Source organism: Lissotriton helveticus, chromosome 12, assembly GCF_964261635.1.
Source record: "Lissotriton helveticus chromosome 12, aLisHel1.1, whole genome shotgun sequence".
Classification (NCBI taxonomy): domain Eukaryota; kingdom Metazoa; phylum Chordata; class Amphibia; order Caudata; family Salamandridae; genus Lissotriton; species Lissotriton helveticus.
Genome location: NC_136073.1, coordinates 696,795,723 through 696,811,267, shown reverse-complemented (window position 1 = coordinate 696,811,267; position 15,545 = coordinate 696,795,723).

Here is a 15,545-nt window from a genome sequence, read left to right as displayed (position 1 = left end):
CAAATTAAGCCCTGCCGATCGGAGTAACTCTACCTGTTGCCGATCGGAGATTGAATTCTTCAAGGTACTTTATTCAATTAAAAAAAAAGAACGAAGAATACATTTTTCTTACAAACAGACTTAGCGATTGTGAGTAAAATTCCAGCAGTATTTATTTTTTTCCTTAGGCATGAGAGAAAAAATCGTTTACATAGGCCATGGAGGACACCCTGGTGTATCTTGCACCAAAAGAAATAATAACGTTTTGTACTGGAGGCCTAAAATTGATTTGGATATAGAAAGACATGTTCGTGTTTGTATCAATTGTGACAGTTCTGATAAAGCACAAAAGACGCTTAATCCGCCCATGGCATCACTTGGTAGTCCGAGTTTACCATGGGAAAACATAGCCTTAGATATAATGGGACCTGTAGTTTGGCAAGATGGTGTCACTAAGTACATTTTGGTCCTTGTTGACCTCTTTTCTAGATGGCTTGAAATAGAGGTGGTCACTAAGGTAGATACACAATGTATCATACATTTTTTGGATAAATGTTTTTTGAGAGAGGGCTTTCCGGCTTCCATTTTAAATGATAATGGAGTTCAATTTAAATCGGATTTAAGGAAAAAATGTATGGACAATACCGGTATCGAACAAAAGTTTACAGCGTTGTATCTTCCATGGGGTAATTCTGTTGTGGAAAGAGTGAACAGAGTTCTTAAAGGTGTTTTACAATTAGCAAAAAAAGGAAACAAGAACTGAGATGATGAACTTAATAAATGGATTTGGTCATATAGAATTACTATACATGATACTGTTGGAGAAAGTCCTTTTGGTTTGATGCGTGGAAGATTTCCTCATTGCAAAATCAATCCAGGATAGATTGGTAGAAGCAGGAAGTATGAGTGGGAATCTGAGCAAGTTAAGCAGATCATCATCAATTTCCAATGTAAGAATAAATTGTAATTTGACGCAAAGCATGGTACCAAAGAAGTGAATGTTAAGGTGGGGCAATGTGTCAGAGTCAAGTCAGCAAGAGAATCTGGAAAATTGCAATCTAGATTTTCTGATCCCAGGGTGGTTACTAAAGTCATGAGAAACACTGTTGAACTTGATGATGGTAGTATACATCATATGAGTCGTATTGCATTATCTGGTGCTACCTCTATGAAAAAAAGGTGCTCAGGATATGGAAAGAGATTATTGGTGGTTGGAAGTTTTACCAAGTTTTGAGAAGGGGGATGAGTCTGGAGTTCAAGTGGGGCTCCAAGTGCAAAATCCTTGTTAATTGGAGTCTCCATTAGAAGCGCAGAGTTCGGAGGTTACTCCAGTATTGGAACTTTCAAAGATTCACATGACTGAATCATTCCCCGTCGTTGAGACGGGAGTCTCCGGTATATAAAAAAGCAGTGCTTAGTAGTATAGCAAACTGAAAAGAGGTCTAGGCCCATTTCCCTTTTGCAACCCATAGCCTTTGTTATGTAAAAAAGGCCCAAACTTTTCCCTGAACCAATCAGAGCTCCTCACCCTCTAGAACACTCCTGAGAGAACCTTCTGCCCCTCAGATTTTTCTACCGCACGTTGTGCTAGGGAGTCTCCTTTGAGCTCTGCTCAAACTCTTTACTTTTACAGTATTTGGACTTAGATTTGAGGTTTTTCATCTACCATGTCTGAGAAGGAGAAGAAAGGATTATTTAGAGCTTGTTACACCTGCTCTAAGAAGAGGCTTTATACAGATGACCCTCACAAGGACTGCATCTACTCTCCTATCCAGACCATAAGGCAGCAGATTGTAAGGTATGTCGTACCTTTTCGAATAAGACCTTGAGGGATCATGAGGGAAGGCTACTAATCTGGCTTCAGAAGGTTAAGGCCAGGGAGGAGATCCTCTCAAGTGAGAGTGAAGAGGAATCTGTGGCGTCTAAGAGATCTCAGAAGAGAAGTATATCTCCTCAGACACATTCCTCAGGGGAAAGACCTGAGAAGGCCCCAAAAAAGACCACTCCAGGGTCTTCAGGGCGCAGTCCCTCAAAATCCCCTTCAGTCTCAGCTAAGGGGAAGAAGGGTTCTGCATTTGAGGTGAAATTAGTGAAATCCGCCTCAGATCCACCACAATCACCTCAGAAAATCAAGATTCCCATCAAACGGTCTTCTTCTACGCCTTCTGAGGAGAAGGGTGCTGTTTCAGCACAGTCGACGGGAGCGTCGACAAAAAAGGGATCATCGACGACGACAAAAACACCTCCGTCGTTGACGAAGAAAGATAATGTTAAAGCTGGTGAGAAAACAGCGTCGACGATTTCACCGTCGACGGCGATATCGTCGACGGTTTCACCGTCGACAAGAGCGTCGACGACCGCGTCAACGGCGGCGTCGACGACAGCGGCGCCGACGACGGCAGCGTCAACGAGGATTGTGTCGACGACGGCAGTGTCAACGGCAGCATCGACGAGGACGACGACATCGACGAGGACAGCGTCGACGGTGACTACAATGTCGACGGCGGCGTCCTCGCCGATGACTTGGTCGACGACGGCGATGGGAATCTCGTCGACGGGCTCGTCGACGAGGGAAAAAACACCAGAAAAAAGGTTGGTGCCTTGGAAAAAACCTATAACACCGGAGGTTACATCTCCGAGCAAGGTCTCCCCATTGCTGCCGTCTCACCTGCTGGAAGAGGAAGATTCAGAAGAGGAAGATGACGAGTATGGAATTGTCAGTAGCCCTTCGCAATTGCAGGTCAAGTACCAGGAGGAGGATTCTGAGGAGGAATATGGGGGATATCAGGAACAACCCCAGGAACAGCACCGATATCGCCAACAGCAATGCGAGGAGATGACAAGTGTGCCATCCTCTTTGTTGAAGGATCTCCAGGGCATGTTAGAGGATTATAGGAAGAGATACCCAGCGACTCCAGTCGCTCAACAGGCCCCAGAGGTTATTCCACGTCCACGATCGGTGCCAGGGACACCGGTTCGTAGGAGTGAGATTTTGCCGGAACCTACTGCTAGGTCTCCACCGCCGAAGGCACACCACGATACCTCGGATGACAATCATGAGAATGGGGAAATTGCAGACACAAGTGCAGAATGGCTTGACTATATCACCCCCTCACCGTCTACTCCTCCACAGAGACAAGTAGATTCTCCACCGGAGGACATTGGTGGATTTCATAATTTGATGGAAAGAGCCACTAAGAGATTTGCACTGACCATGACAGAGGAGAAGACGGAATGTTTTTTATACGACTTCAAGGACTCGTACCGGAAATCCGTGCGATCCCTGCCTATAGTGTCTCATATTTGGAAGGAAGGATTAAAGGTCATGGAGACGCCAGCGACGGTAACGCCGGTTCTGGCCAGACTAGATAAAAAGTATAAGGCGCCTATTGATGCTCCAACTTGTCTTGTGGGTCATCCCAAACCGGATTCTGTTATTACTCAGGCGGCACAACAGAAATCCAGGAACCCATCTGCTTCGATTGCAACACTTCCAGACAAAGAGGGCAGAAGGTTAGATAATGCGGGAAAAAGATTTTCCTTAATGTCGGCTCTGCTAGTGAGAGCTGCTAATGCCCTCGCTATCTTGGGAAGGTGTTACAGGCAGAAGTGGTGTGACCTGTCTCCATACATTAACCAGGTGCCGGAACCAGAGAAGCAGGAGGCGAAGAAGATTCTCATGGAAGGAGAGAGGACTTCGGCCGAAGTCATAGACTGCGCTATAGATATAGCAACCACGGCGTTTAGATCCTTGGGAGGAGCGGCGGTCCTGCGCAGGCAAGGATGGCTGCGAGCAACAGCGTTTAGGCCGGAGGTGCAAAACAAGATTTTAGACCTCCCCTTCAATGGAGAAGAGTTATTTGGGAAACATATTGATGATACTCTGCAGAGTATCAAAAAGGATACGGATACGGCAAAGGCTCTGGGAACACTGCAATACAGGAAAACCCATTTTCGTGGCTCAAGGGGTAGAGGACAGTCCTCGTATAGAGGAGGTTACCAACAGGGGAGATATTCTTCTTATCCGTCCTCATCGCAGCCTTACCGTCAACAGTACAGCCAGCGTCAATCAGGAGGATATACAAAATCAACTCCAAGAGGACGGGGTGGCTGGGGAAAGGACAACACCCGTCGACAATGACAACCTCCATCTTCCGGCTCTGTCAGATGCTCCCCTGGGTGGAAAGATTGCTCACTACCTTCACAATTGGTGGAAAATAACATCGGACCAATGGGTCCTCAAGATAGTTCAATTCATTCATACCCTAGAATTTCTTCAAGTGCCCCCTTGTACGCCACCGATGCACCAGAGAGCCAACCATCTGCATCAACTCCGGCAGGGGATTCGGACAATGCTCCGAAAGGGAGCAATAGAACCGGTACCGAAAGCCCAGGAAAACAAGGGGTTTTACTCCCGTTTTTTTCTTATCAAGAAAAACAAGCTCCAGTGGCGCCCCATTCTGGATCTCAGATCCTTAAACTCCTATCTCTAGAGAAAATCTTTCAGGATGGTGTCTCTGCAGGACATCCTTCCGTTATTAAACCCAGGAGATCATATGACCACATTGGACCTACAAGACGCGTATTTCCACGTGCGATACATCCTGCACACAGACAGTACCTTCGGTTCTGGGTAGCCGGAAGCCATTACCAATTCAGGGTACTGCCATTCGGCTTAAAGTCAGCGCCAAGAGTTTTCACGAAATGCCTGGCTCCAGTGGCGGCTGTGTTGAGGAAGCAAAAACATCAAATATTTCCTTACCTCGACGACTGGTTAGTCAAGGCACCATCAAAGGTACAGACCAGAGCGTCAACACAGGCCTGCATAGACTTATTCGCCAACCTAGGATTGACTCTCCACGAGGGAAAGTCGAACCTCCACCCAGCAAAAGTGATCACATTTCTGGGGGCAATATTGGACACGGAATGCAACAAAGCGTTTCCCTCAGAGGAAAGGCAACTGAGGATTGTGTCCCTCTTCCAAGACTTTGTAAGAAGAAAGTCTCTCTCAGTCCGCAGGTACAAATCCTTGCTGGGCACGATGTCATCTTGTATTCCCCTGGTACCTTGCTGCAGGCTAAGGATGAGACCATGGCAAAAGCAGATCGATCTCCAATGGAGTCAAGCGGAGGGATCCTTCGACGATACAATATGGGTGACACCGGTGATGGTACAGGCAGAAAAGTGGTGGACACAAAAAGCAAATGTGTCTCAAGGACTGACGTTTCTGGCAAGAGCGGCTCCTCTAGTGGTAACGACGGATGCGTCGTTAGAAGGATGGGGAGCTTTCCTTCAAGACCTTCAAGTCAGCGGTCATTGGAAGGCGCAGGAGCAGCAATTACACATAAATCTGCTGGAGCTCAGAGCGATCCGCTTGGCATTACTGGCTTTTCTACCAAGGATAAGAGGTTCGCCGGTGTTGGTAAGAACAGACAACACCACGGCGATGCATTATGTGAACAAGCAAGGGAGATCTCTCTCCCTGTCTCAGGAAGCCCAGGAGATATGGGAGTGGGCTCTTCAGCAAGGAATATCATTGGCAGCAGAACACCTCCCGGGGATCAAAACGTCAAGGCGGATACTCTCAGCAGGCTCAAATCGTCCTACCACGAATGGGAGCTAGACCAGGGGATCCTGGACAGCGTCTTTCGAAGATGGGGAACACCAATAGTGGACCTCTTTGCTACAAAGGAAAACAGAAAATGCCAGTACTTCGCAAGCTGGCATCCCCAGAAGGGATCTTGGGGGAATGCGTTTCCCATGGCATGGTCCGGCATCTTTGCCTACGGTTTTCCTCCAATTCCTCTTCTCCCCGCATACTGGTGAAGATCAAGAAAGAGCCGTACAGACTGATCCTAGTAGCCCCGTGGTGGCCCAGACAACACTGGTTCACGAACTGCTGCTGCTGTCGGAGGACCGTCCAATTCGGTTGCGTCCAATTCCATCGCTTCTGACAATGTCCAAGGGGCAGGTGCTCCATCCGGACCCGAAATCCTTGCGATTAGCAGCCTTTCTCCTGAACACTGTGAGTTTAGCATTCTGAACATCTCACACGAATGTAGGGAGATCCTGTCCAAGGCCAGAGCGGAGAGTACCAACAAAACCTACAGGATGAAATGGAAGAGGTTTTGTCTGTGGTGTAAGAGGCATAATGTTCACCCTCTTACTGCTGCACCTCATCAAATTATACCTTACATTCTGCTATTGGCGAAGTCAGGATTAGCGCACGCCTCCATCAAGGTGCATTTGGCTGCGTTATCCCGCTACAGGAGGTCATCGTCAGGTCCATCCTTATGGTCATCAAGGATTATCAAACAATTTATGAAAGGGATATTCAGGGTCTTTCCTCCAGTAAAGCCTCCACCGCCATTATGGAATCTGAATATTGTACTCTCTCAATTGATGAAACCACAATTTGAACCGATACAAAGGGCAGACCTGAAGTTCTTGTCCTGGAAAGTGGCTCTTCTCATTGCATTGACTTCAGCGAGAAGAGTAGGTGAACTACAAGCGCTCACGATTCAGGAGCCTTTCTTACAGTTTCAGGTGGATAAAATGATTCAGGACAAACCCGAAGTTCATTCCGAAAGTGCCAACTGATTTTCATTTGAACGAACCGTTGGTGTTGAAGCGTTTCTTTCCTCATCCGTCAACAGCAGCAGAACGAGTATTGCACTCGCTGGACGTTCAAAGATGTATGAAATTTTACTTGAAAGAAACTAAGGCGTTTCGCAAGTCTTCTCAGTTATTTGTCGCTTTCAGCGCACCCAGGAAAGGTTTCCTGCTGTCAAAGAGGGGAATTGCCAGATGGATTTCCAGTGCGATTGTCTACTGTCATCAAGCTGCTGGAAAGCCTTTGAATGCTCGAGTTCGTGCCCATTCCACGAGGGCGGTGGCCACATCCACTGCATTGTTTGGAGGAGTGCCAATCCAGGATATCTGCAGAGCAGCGACCTGGGCATCTACTCACACCTTCACCAGGCACTACTGCTTGGAGGCAGCCGCAGAATCGGATGCGGCGGTGGGGGAGGCGGTACTGCGGAATATCATCCAGTAACGGTGAGCCTTTTTTACATCCCTCCATCCATACTTTCTCTTGTTTACAAAGTCACATCACATTTTATATAAGTATTTATATATATATATATATATGTATATGAGATTATGCTTCATTTTCAAATGGTATTGCATGATTATGAAATGTATCAGAGAAATGTGCTTTGTTTTTTCACTGCTCGCTATTCTGATTCTGGCATGTGAATCTATGAAAGTTCCAATACTGGAGTAAGAAAACAAGTTACTTACCTGTAACTTTAGTTCTCCAGTATTGGAATCTTTCATAGATTCACATGCACCCACCCTCCTCCCCTGAGAGGCTCACCTCGAATTCAGCACTAGAAGTGTGTTATATGCACAAGTGCGCGAAAAATCTGAGGAGCAGAAGGTTCTCTCAGGAGTGTTCAAGAGGGTGAAGAGCTCTGATTGGTTCAGGAAAAATTTGGGCCTTTTTTGCATAACAAAGGCTATGGGGTGCAAAAGGGAAATGGGCCTAGGCCTCTTTTCAGTTTGCTATACTACTAAGCACTGCTTTTTTATATACCGGAGACTCCCGTCTCGACGACGGGGAATGATTCAGGCATGTGAATCTATGAAAGATTCCAATACTGGAGAACTAAAGTTACAGGTAAGTAACTTGTTTTCTTATAGACCGCTCTGGTGCCTTTGAGTTAGTGGATAGAAACAAATTGTGGGAAATTATGGGACATGCGGAAGTGGATTCATCTTTATTGAGTGTCTTAAAAAGTCTCCTTCAAGATACAAATATGAGAGTTTGCTATTTCCAGTCAGGCGAACAGGCTTCTCCTATCCAAGTTACGTGTGGGGTGAGACAGGGCTGCATCCTTGCACCTTTTTTATTTCTTTTTTTACATTAATGCCCTTGACTCCTTTTAAACAAACTGCGTCTTTGATGTCCCAAGAATTGGTTTGAGTCTAGTTCCTGTTTAACTATACATGGACGATGCCGTCCTCTTGGCCCGCACTGCTAGTGGTTTGCAAGCTCTTTTAGATGGGATTCATAGTTTTATGAATCACAAAGAGAGGGACAGGGGTTTGACAGGTCCAGCATACGTGCCCCTTGTTACAATGGCGAAGACAGGGGTATGCAGTTCCTAGAGGAAACAGAAGGGGAGGTAAGGAAAGACAATGTACCAGGTGTCCACAATGGAGCAAAGAATAGAGGTGGAACAGCTCCTATTAGGAGCAAGGGCTCTCACACACCCCTAGAGGTGCCATGCTTCATCATCAGGCAGCTCCCTGTTGGGCCGACGCTGAAATGCCCAACGAGCCCCACGTGACTTCACATCGGCAAAAAGAGAAGACCTCTGGCAAAGAGCCCCCTCATGGGGCCCGTTGGGCATTACAGTGCCGGCCCAACGAGGAGCTACCCGATAAAGAAAACAATTAATTTTAGCTAGTTTGGTATTTTATTTAGCACCAATTTGAAATGGGACCCCTTTGAAATCGTCGACGCTGTTTTCTCACCAGCTTTAACATTATCTTTCTTCGTCGACGACGGAGGTGTTTTTGTCGTCGCCGATGATCCCTTTTTTGTCGACGGTGCTGAAACAGCACCCTTCTCCTCAGAAGGCGTAGAAGAAGACCGTTTGATGGTAATCTTGATTTTCTGAGGTGATTGTGGTGGATCTGAGGCGGATTTCACTAATTTCACCTCACAAGCAGAACCCTTCTTCCCCTTAGCTGAGACTGAAGGGTATTTTGAGGGACTGCGCCCTGAAGACCCTGGAGTGGTCTTTTTTGGGGCCTTCTCAGGTCTTTCCCCTGAGGAATGTGTCTGAGGAGATCTACTTCTCTTCTGAGATCTCTTAGACGCCACAGATTCCTCTTCACTCTCACTTGAGAGGATCTCCTTCCTGGCCTTAACCTTCTGAAGCCAGATTAGTAGCCTTCCCTCACGATCCCTCAAGGTCTTATTCGAAAAGGTACGACATACCTTACAATCTGCTGCCTTATGGTCTGGATAGAGGCAGTAGATGCAGTCATTGAGAGGGTCATCTGTATAAAGCCTCTTCTTAGAGCAGGTGTAACAAGCTCTAAATAATCATTTCTTCTCCTTCTCAGACATGGTAGATGAAAAACCTCAAATCTAAGTCCAAATACTGTAAAAGTAAAGAGTTTGAGCAGAGCTCAAAGAAGACTCCCTAGCACAACGTGCGGTAGAAAATTCTGAGGGGCAGAAGGTTCTCTCTGGAGTGTTCTAGAGGGTGAGGAGCTCTGATTGGTTCAGGGAAAAGTTTGGGCCTTTTTTACATAACAAAGGCTATGGGTTGCAAAAGGGAAATGGGCCTAGGCCTCTTTTCAGTTTGCTATACTACTAAGCACTGCTTTTTTGTATACCGGAGACTCCCGTCTCGACGACGGGGAATGATTCAGGCATGTGAATCTATGAAAGATTCCAATACTGGAGAACTAAAGTTACAGGTAAGTAACTTGTTTTCTTGGTGAGTGCGTTGAGTTGCCTTTAAGGGAAGAAGGTTGTGACAATCATATTGGGAGCCAATTGCAACATTTTGATTCTCACAATCAGCTGCCTGTGGGAGATACTCCACAGGTCTTTAACTAACTTTATATATATTATGGAAAGTGGATTAAGCAATACAACTTAGGTCATGAACATAAAATGTATTTCTGTGAAAGAAAATTAGAACTGGCAATATGATTTGCATTCTCCTTTTTCAAAACAAGAGAGTGTTTTAAATGTTTCAGGCTAAATGCATCTATTATAAAATATATATATAAATCTTTCTTGACACAAATGTATTTATATCTGTAGACTTGTTCCACTGCTGATGATGTTTGCCATATTATGTGAAAATGAAAAAACTAATTGCGCTATTCATGCTACCTTGAAAGAACGAAAATAGATATTTGATGTTTTTTGATGCCTGTCCCACCTAAGCCTAAAATATATGATCAGAATGTGCATGGTGTTTCCACAACAATGCATGTCAACTTATTACAGCTAAACTAATACTGTATTTCTGGTCACTTTCAAATGTCGCTATCACGGAATTACAATGAGAGAAATGATGTTTGCCAGCACGCTTAGTCACTCCTGGATAAACTGTAAAAACTGCATACATTTGTATTCAATAGTCACTTACGATGTTTGATTTGATTATAATTTTCATTCTTTCCTTTTCTTGATAAAACTTCTCTTGGACTCCTTCTTATTAATATCTTTTTATAACCACTGGGATCACGGTACCTCACAAAAACACAGTCTTTACACTGTGTCTAAAATATTCACGGCCCTTGGTATTGTGGCTTCTTCTCTTCCACTTCTTTTAAATTATTTGATCTAAAACTGAGTTCTTCGTCCTATACTCTTATTTTTGTCTCCTTAATCAACAGCCTTGAGAAAGCCCTGGCTTTACTTGCCACACAGGGTGAAACACGTGTTGGCTGTTCTGTCTTTCTCATTCTAAAACATCTGTATAATAAATAAATGAGTGAAAATGGAGAAAACAGTGGAAATTCATCAATAAAAGGAATCTTGTTCACTCAATCTAATTGGTCTTGCCGTATCTTATGGAATTAAGTATAAACTACAGCAAATTGAAACATTTGGAAAAGGAGGAACACATGCTCACAAACTTTTTATCACAAAAAGCTGTTAGTCACTGTGCTGGTCAAGTTGCAACAGGCTTTCTTATGAATAAAATCACATTTTGATATATAGACCTGGGAAAATGCTAGAGCAGTACATGAACATTATTGTCCACTTATTTTAAAAATCTAATTCAATGGTGAAAGTAGATTTTTGTGAACTTTTAGGCATTCATAGAGGGGAGGAAACTCATCTCCATAGGGGAGTGGCTAGAGGGAGGGACCAGGCTCCTGTAACTCGAGGAATTTAGGGCCATTTTGGCTGAGAGATTTTGAGAACATTTTTAGGTAACTGAGAAAAGAAGTGCTGAAAAAAGAATGAGCAATTCTGCGAGAAATGAGCCAGGACTGGGTATAGGGAATTATTCCATCCCTTGCCACTGCACAGTGTAAGGCTAGCACCTTACCACCACCTTGTCGGAGCATTCCAGGACCAAGGAAGAAATATCTAGCAGAAAAGATTCTGCCTGACTGCTGGAGGGAAAATACTGAATGACGGTCAGGAAGGAGGGCAGCTTTATATGGCTCCAGCATGGGAAAGCTGCAATCCAAACCCTTTCACACCCATTTCCTTAAAGCAAAAGATAGGCTTACAGTCATTGCGAAGTGCAAGTTTTGTCTGAACTGTGGCTGCACATGCGTGGAGATAACTCTAGGTGGCCAAGAACAAATTTTGTTTCCCAGCAGGTCATGAATTTGCCTATATTCTGGAGAGATTGCAGCCATTCTACATATCTACTTACATCTACATCTATCTATCTACATATCATGCTACTCTCCTACCACTAAAGAAAAAAACAAATGGGGACCCCCTGGACCTCAGCAATATTCGTCCGATCTCTCTGCTGGCAGCTCCAGGTAAAATGCTTGAGAAAGTAATCCAGCGCCAACTGAACAACTTTATTGAAGAGAATAAAATACTGCACGAAACTCAATCAGGCTTTAGGCCCGTTTCAGCACAAAGACAGCACTAATCGAGGTGGCAGAGTCAGTGAGGTGGTCGCTGGATTCAGGAGACTCAGCAATGCTGGTGCTCCTGGATCTGTCGGCCGCTTTTGACACGGTCGACCACGATAGATTGCTGTCACGCTTGGCTGAGATAGGCATTCAGGGTCAGGCTTTGGGCTGGCTACAATCGTACCTGACCCAGAGAACACAGAAGGTGGCGTTGGGAACATCCTCCTCAACACCTAAGCCCCTCAGTTGTGGCGTCCCTCAGGGATCGGCTCTTAGCCCTTTGCTATTTAATATTTATCTTGCTCCACTGTTTACGCTGATTGCCAACTGGGGGGTCAAAGCAATTTCATATGCCGACGACACCCAACTGGTGTTCCCGTACTCAGAGGTGTCAGAAGCGTCCTTCTTGAGCTTCAAAGGTTGTCTTCAAGATATAGCCTACTGGATGAACACAAATAAATTGAAACTCAACGCTAACAAGACAGAAGTGATTTTCTTTGGCAAAGGCCCCCCCTCCTTCTGATCTCTGGTGGCCGACGGAGATGGGACAAGCTCCCTCGCCCAGCCATGCGGCAAAAAACCTGGGAGTGCGGTGGGATGACAATCTATCCTTTGCATCTCACATCCAGCAAACAGCAGGCAACTGCCTATGCAAGCTGAGGAACCTACGTAAGATTCTGAGACTCTTACTGGTAAATTGCCGAAAAACTGTAATCCATGCCACAGTAACATCTAGGTTGGACTACGCGAACGGCTTGTATCTGGGCTTACCTAAATACCTGGTACAGCGACTTCAACTGGTCCAAAATGCGGCTGCGAGACTGTTAATGCGGATTCCTTTCAAACATTTGGTCTCTCCGCATCTCCTCTCACTTCATTGGCTACCGGTAGCCAGCCGAATCAAGTTTAAAGCACTCACACTGGCCTACAGATCTCTGTATGGCACTTGTCCAAACTACCTGAAAGCCCGTTTACCGAGATACACCCAAGCCCGGTCCCTCCGATCCAACAGCCGTGCTCAGATTGCTGTTCCTCGAGCAAAAAGAGCTCGGCTAGGAGGACGGACGTTCTCAGCCAACGTGGCAACACTTTGGAACTCCCTGCCCCTGCTCTTCAGCAGGCCCCTTCTGAGCCTTGCTTCAAGCGTATGCTGAAAACATGGCTTTTTACCCAACCACGCTAGCTGCTTATCCCTCTTAGTCCTCAAGGTCAAAATGTGCTTCTGTAGCGCCGGGACACCTCCTGGTTGAGGTAGCTGTTTGAGCTTTAGAAAACTCTGTATTATTATTGTATTATTATTATATCTGGGCCTAACGTCCCTCAAGGCCCACACATCTTTGCTAGGCATCCTACAACATTGCTGAAGGCAGGTCCTCACTTCACGTATCTTGGACTTCCTTGCCAAGACCTATTTCTCCCCAAGGATTTGTAACGCTGAACTTTGGAATACAGAGACATTTTCCAAAAAGTCATGTTGATGAAAATGAACACTGACACATTTCTTGAACTTTTAATTAAACTCTATCAGAATTTTTATCCGAAGTCTAAAACAGAGTATTACATCGAAATATGGGTTATTTTGTAATGGGACAGGAAGGCTTCTTACAATGGACTATGCTGCACATCAATACATGAGTATCATGCACAAGGTATTAGAGTTCTAGTCTGCACACAAAAATTGATAGGTATAGGGATCAAGAGAATAATAACATTGTTGGTTACCATGCATTTTTACAGAAGTCTACTAGAAATGATATCTCATCTTTCACAAGAGATTTAAGAGTGACAAAGCTTGAGTTAGCTGCTCAAATCATGAAATCAAAGGAAGACGTGCCAGTGTATATGTATGTGTGTGTATATATGTATATATTCACTGAATAAACAGCGGTTAAAGTGACATTAATAAAAAAAAACGTAGAAATTAACTAAAAAAGAAGAAGGTTAAAGAGACGTTTAAGTTAGGTGAAAATGTCAGTTAAAACAAAACATTTTAAACTAACAAAACCACTGAAGTTATAGTTATCTCAACTAACTACAGCTTGTGCCCTAAAATAACTATAATTCATGCCTCCAGCATACACAGCATTATCAATGATGTGTTCTCAGATGTTGCAGTAATGTTATCAATGACGTTGTAGAATATGTCATGAGTGATGCAATATGTGAGGAAATTAGCAGTGCATGGCAGGGGCGCAAGTTATAGTAACTTTAGGGCACAAGTTATAGTTACTTGAGGTAACCATTGCTGGTGATTTACAGTGGTTTTGTTAGTTTAAAACTTTATGTTTTAACTGACATTTTCATCTAACTAAAACGTCCATTTTTTCCCCAGTAAATGTCACAGCTTTTTTAAGTATAAAGTAAGTTATTACTTCAATTCCTAATCTAACTTAATTTCAACCTTTGCTCTTTTACGTGGATTTCTACTGATTTTTTTAACGTAAAATCAGATGTCCATTACTGTGTTCAGTACACCGGCATGGGACTGCTCCCAACATCCTGTTGGTGTCCCACCCTGGTTGCACTCCTTCTTCAGGCGTGTGCAGCGTGGTGTTAGATAACGACCGTGCAAGCATGCTTCGAATCCTCAACTGTAAAGACTATGCACAACTCAACCCTGTGAGGGTGCCCAACTTCCCACGGTGGCCTGGTCCTGCGCCCAACCACCCGCAGGCATTCAACTCCCTTTTTTTCAATATATAAAATACATAAGGAAGGCCTATTGGATTTATCAGGAGGTGAATAGGTCAACATATATAAAGTAGAACTATTTACTTAGTCATAAAGTCAGCAATCTATACTAATATAATAAAGAGAGAGCCCAAACCTTTGAGGCGGGTAATCTCAGGAACCACAGCACCAATCACAACACCCAATACAGTGTTGGAAAGGGCAGCTGCAGCAGAAGGACATAGGCTATGCAGACGCCCACCATATACATTTAAGAGGTAAAAGAACCGTGGCAGCAAAGTAGTCCCTTGTGGGCGTGTCTGCGTTGTGCTGTGGGCGTGTGCTGGGGGCGTGACAAACGCTGGGGGCGTGTGGTACGTTCCGCCCTTCATGCCATGTCCCATATCGTGTGCTAATCCCACCCTGCTCCCCTTAAATACCCCTGCACCCCATAATCATAACCCACCCTTACTCCTTAAAATACCCCACACCCTTAAACACTAACCCATCTTAACCCTATAAATATGCCCTGTACCCCAAAACCAAAACCTATCCTAAACCCTAAAAATACCCCTGTACCCCAAAACACAAACCTAGCCCTGAACCCTATAAATACACCTGTACCTCAAAACCCAAACCTACCCCTGAACCCTAAAAATACCCCTGTACCCCAAAACCCATACCTAGCCCTGAACCCTAAAAATACTACTGTACCCCAAAACCACCCCTGAACCCTAAAATACCCTGTACCCCAAAACCCAAACCTAGCCCTGAACCTTTAAAATACCCCTGTACCCCAAAACCCAAACCTACCCCTGAACCCTAAAAATAAACCTGTACCCCAAAACCCAAACCTAGCCCTGAACCCTAAAAATACCCCTGTACCCCAAAACCCAAACCTACCCCTGAACCCTAAAAATACCCCCATACCCCAAAACCCAAACCTAGCCCTGAACTCTAAAACTACCCCTGTACCCCATAACCCAAAACTATATCTGAACCCTTAAAATACCCAAACACCCCAAAACATATACCTCAGTACCCCAAAACATATACCCCTATACCCATACTTACCTTATCCAAACATAAAAAAAACATGCTTTTACCATTCATGCATTTACAACGAATTTCGTTGTGAGTGTATGCGTGGTAAAAGCATATAAAATGTAATGCCATGCATTATAATGGCATTGCGGAGTCATGGTACTTTCGTAATGAAAGTATGCGGAGTGATGGTATGAGGAAAGAAA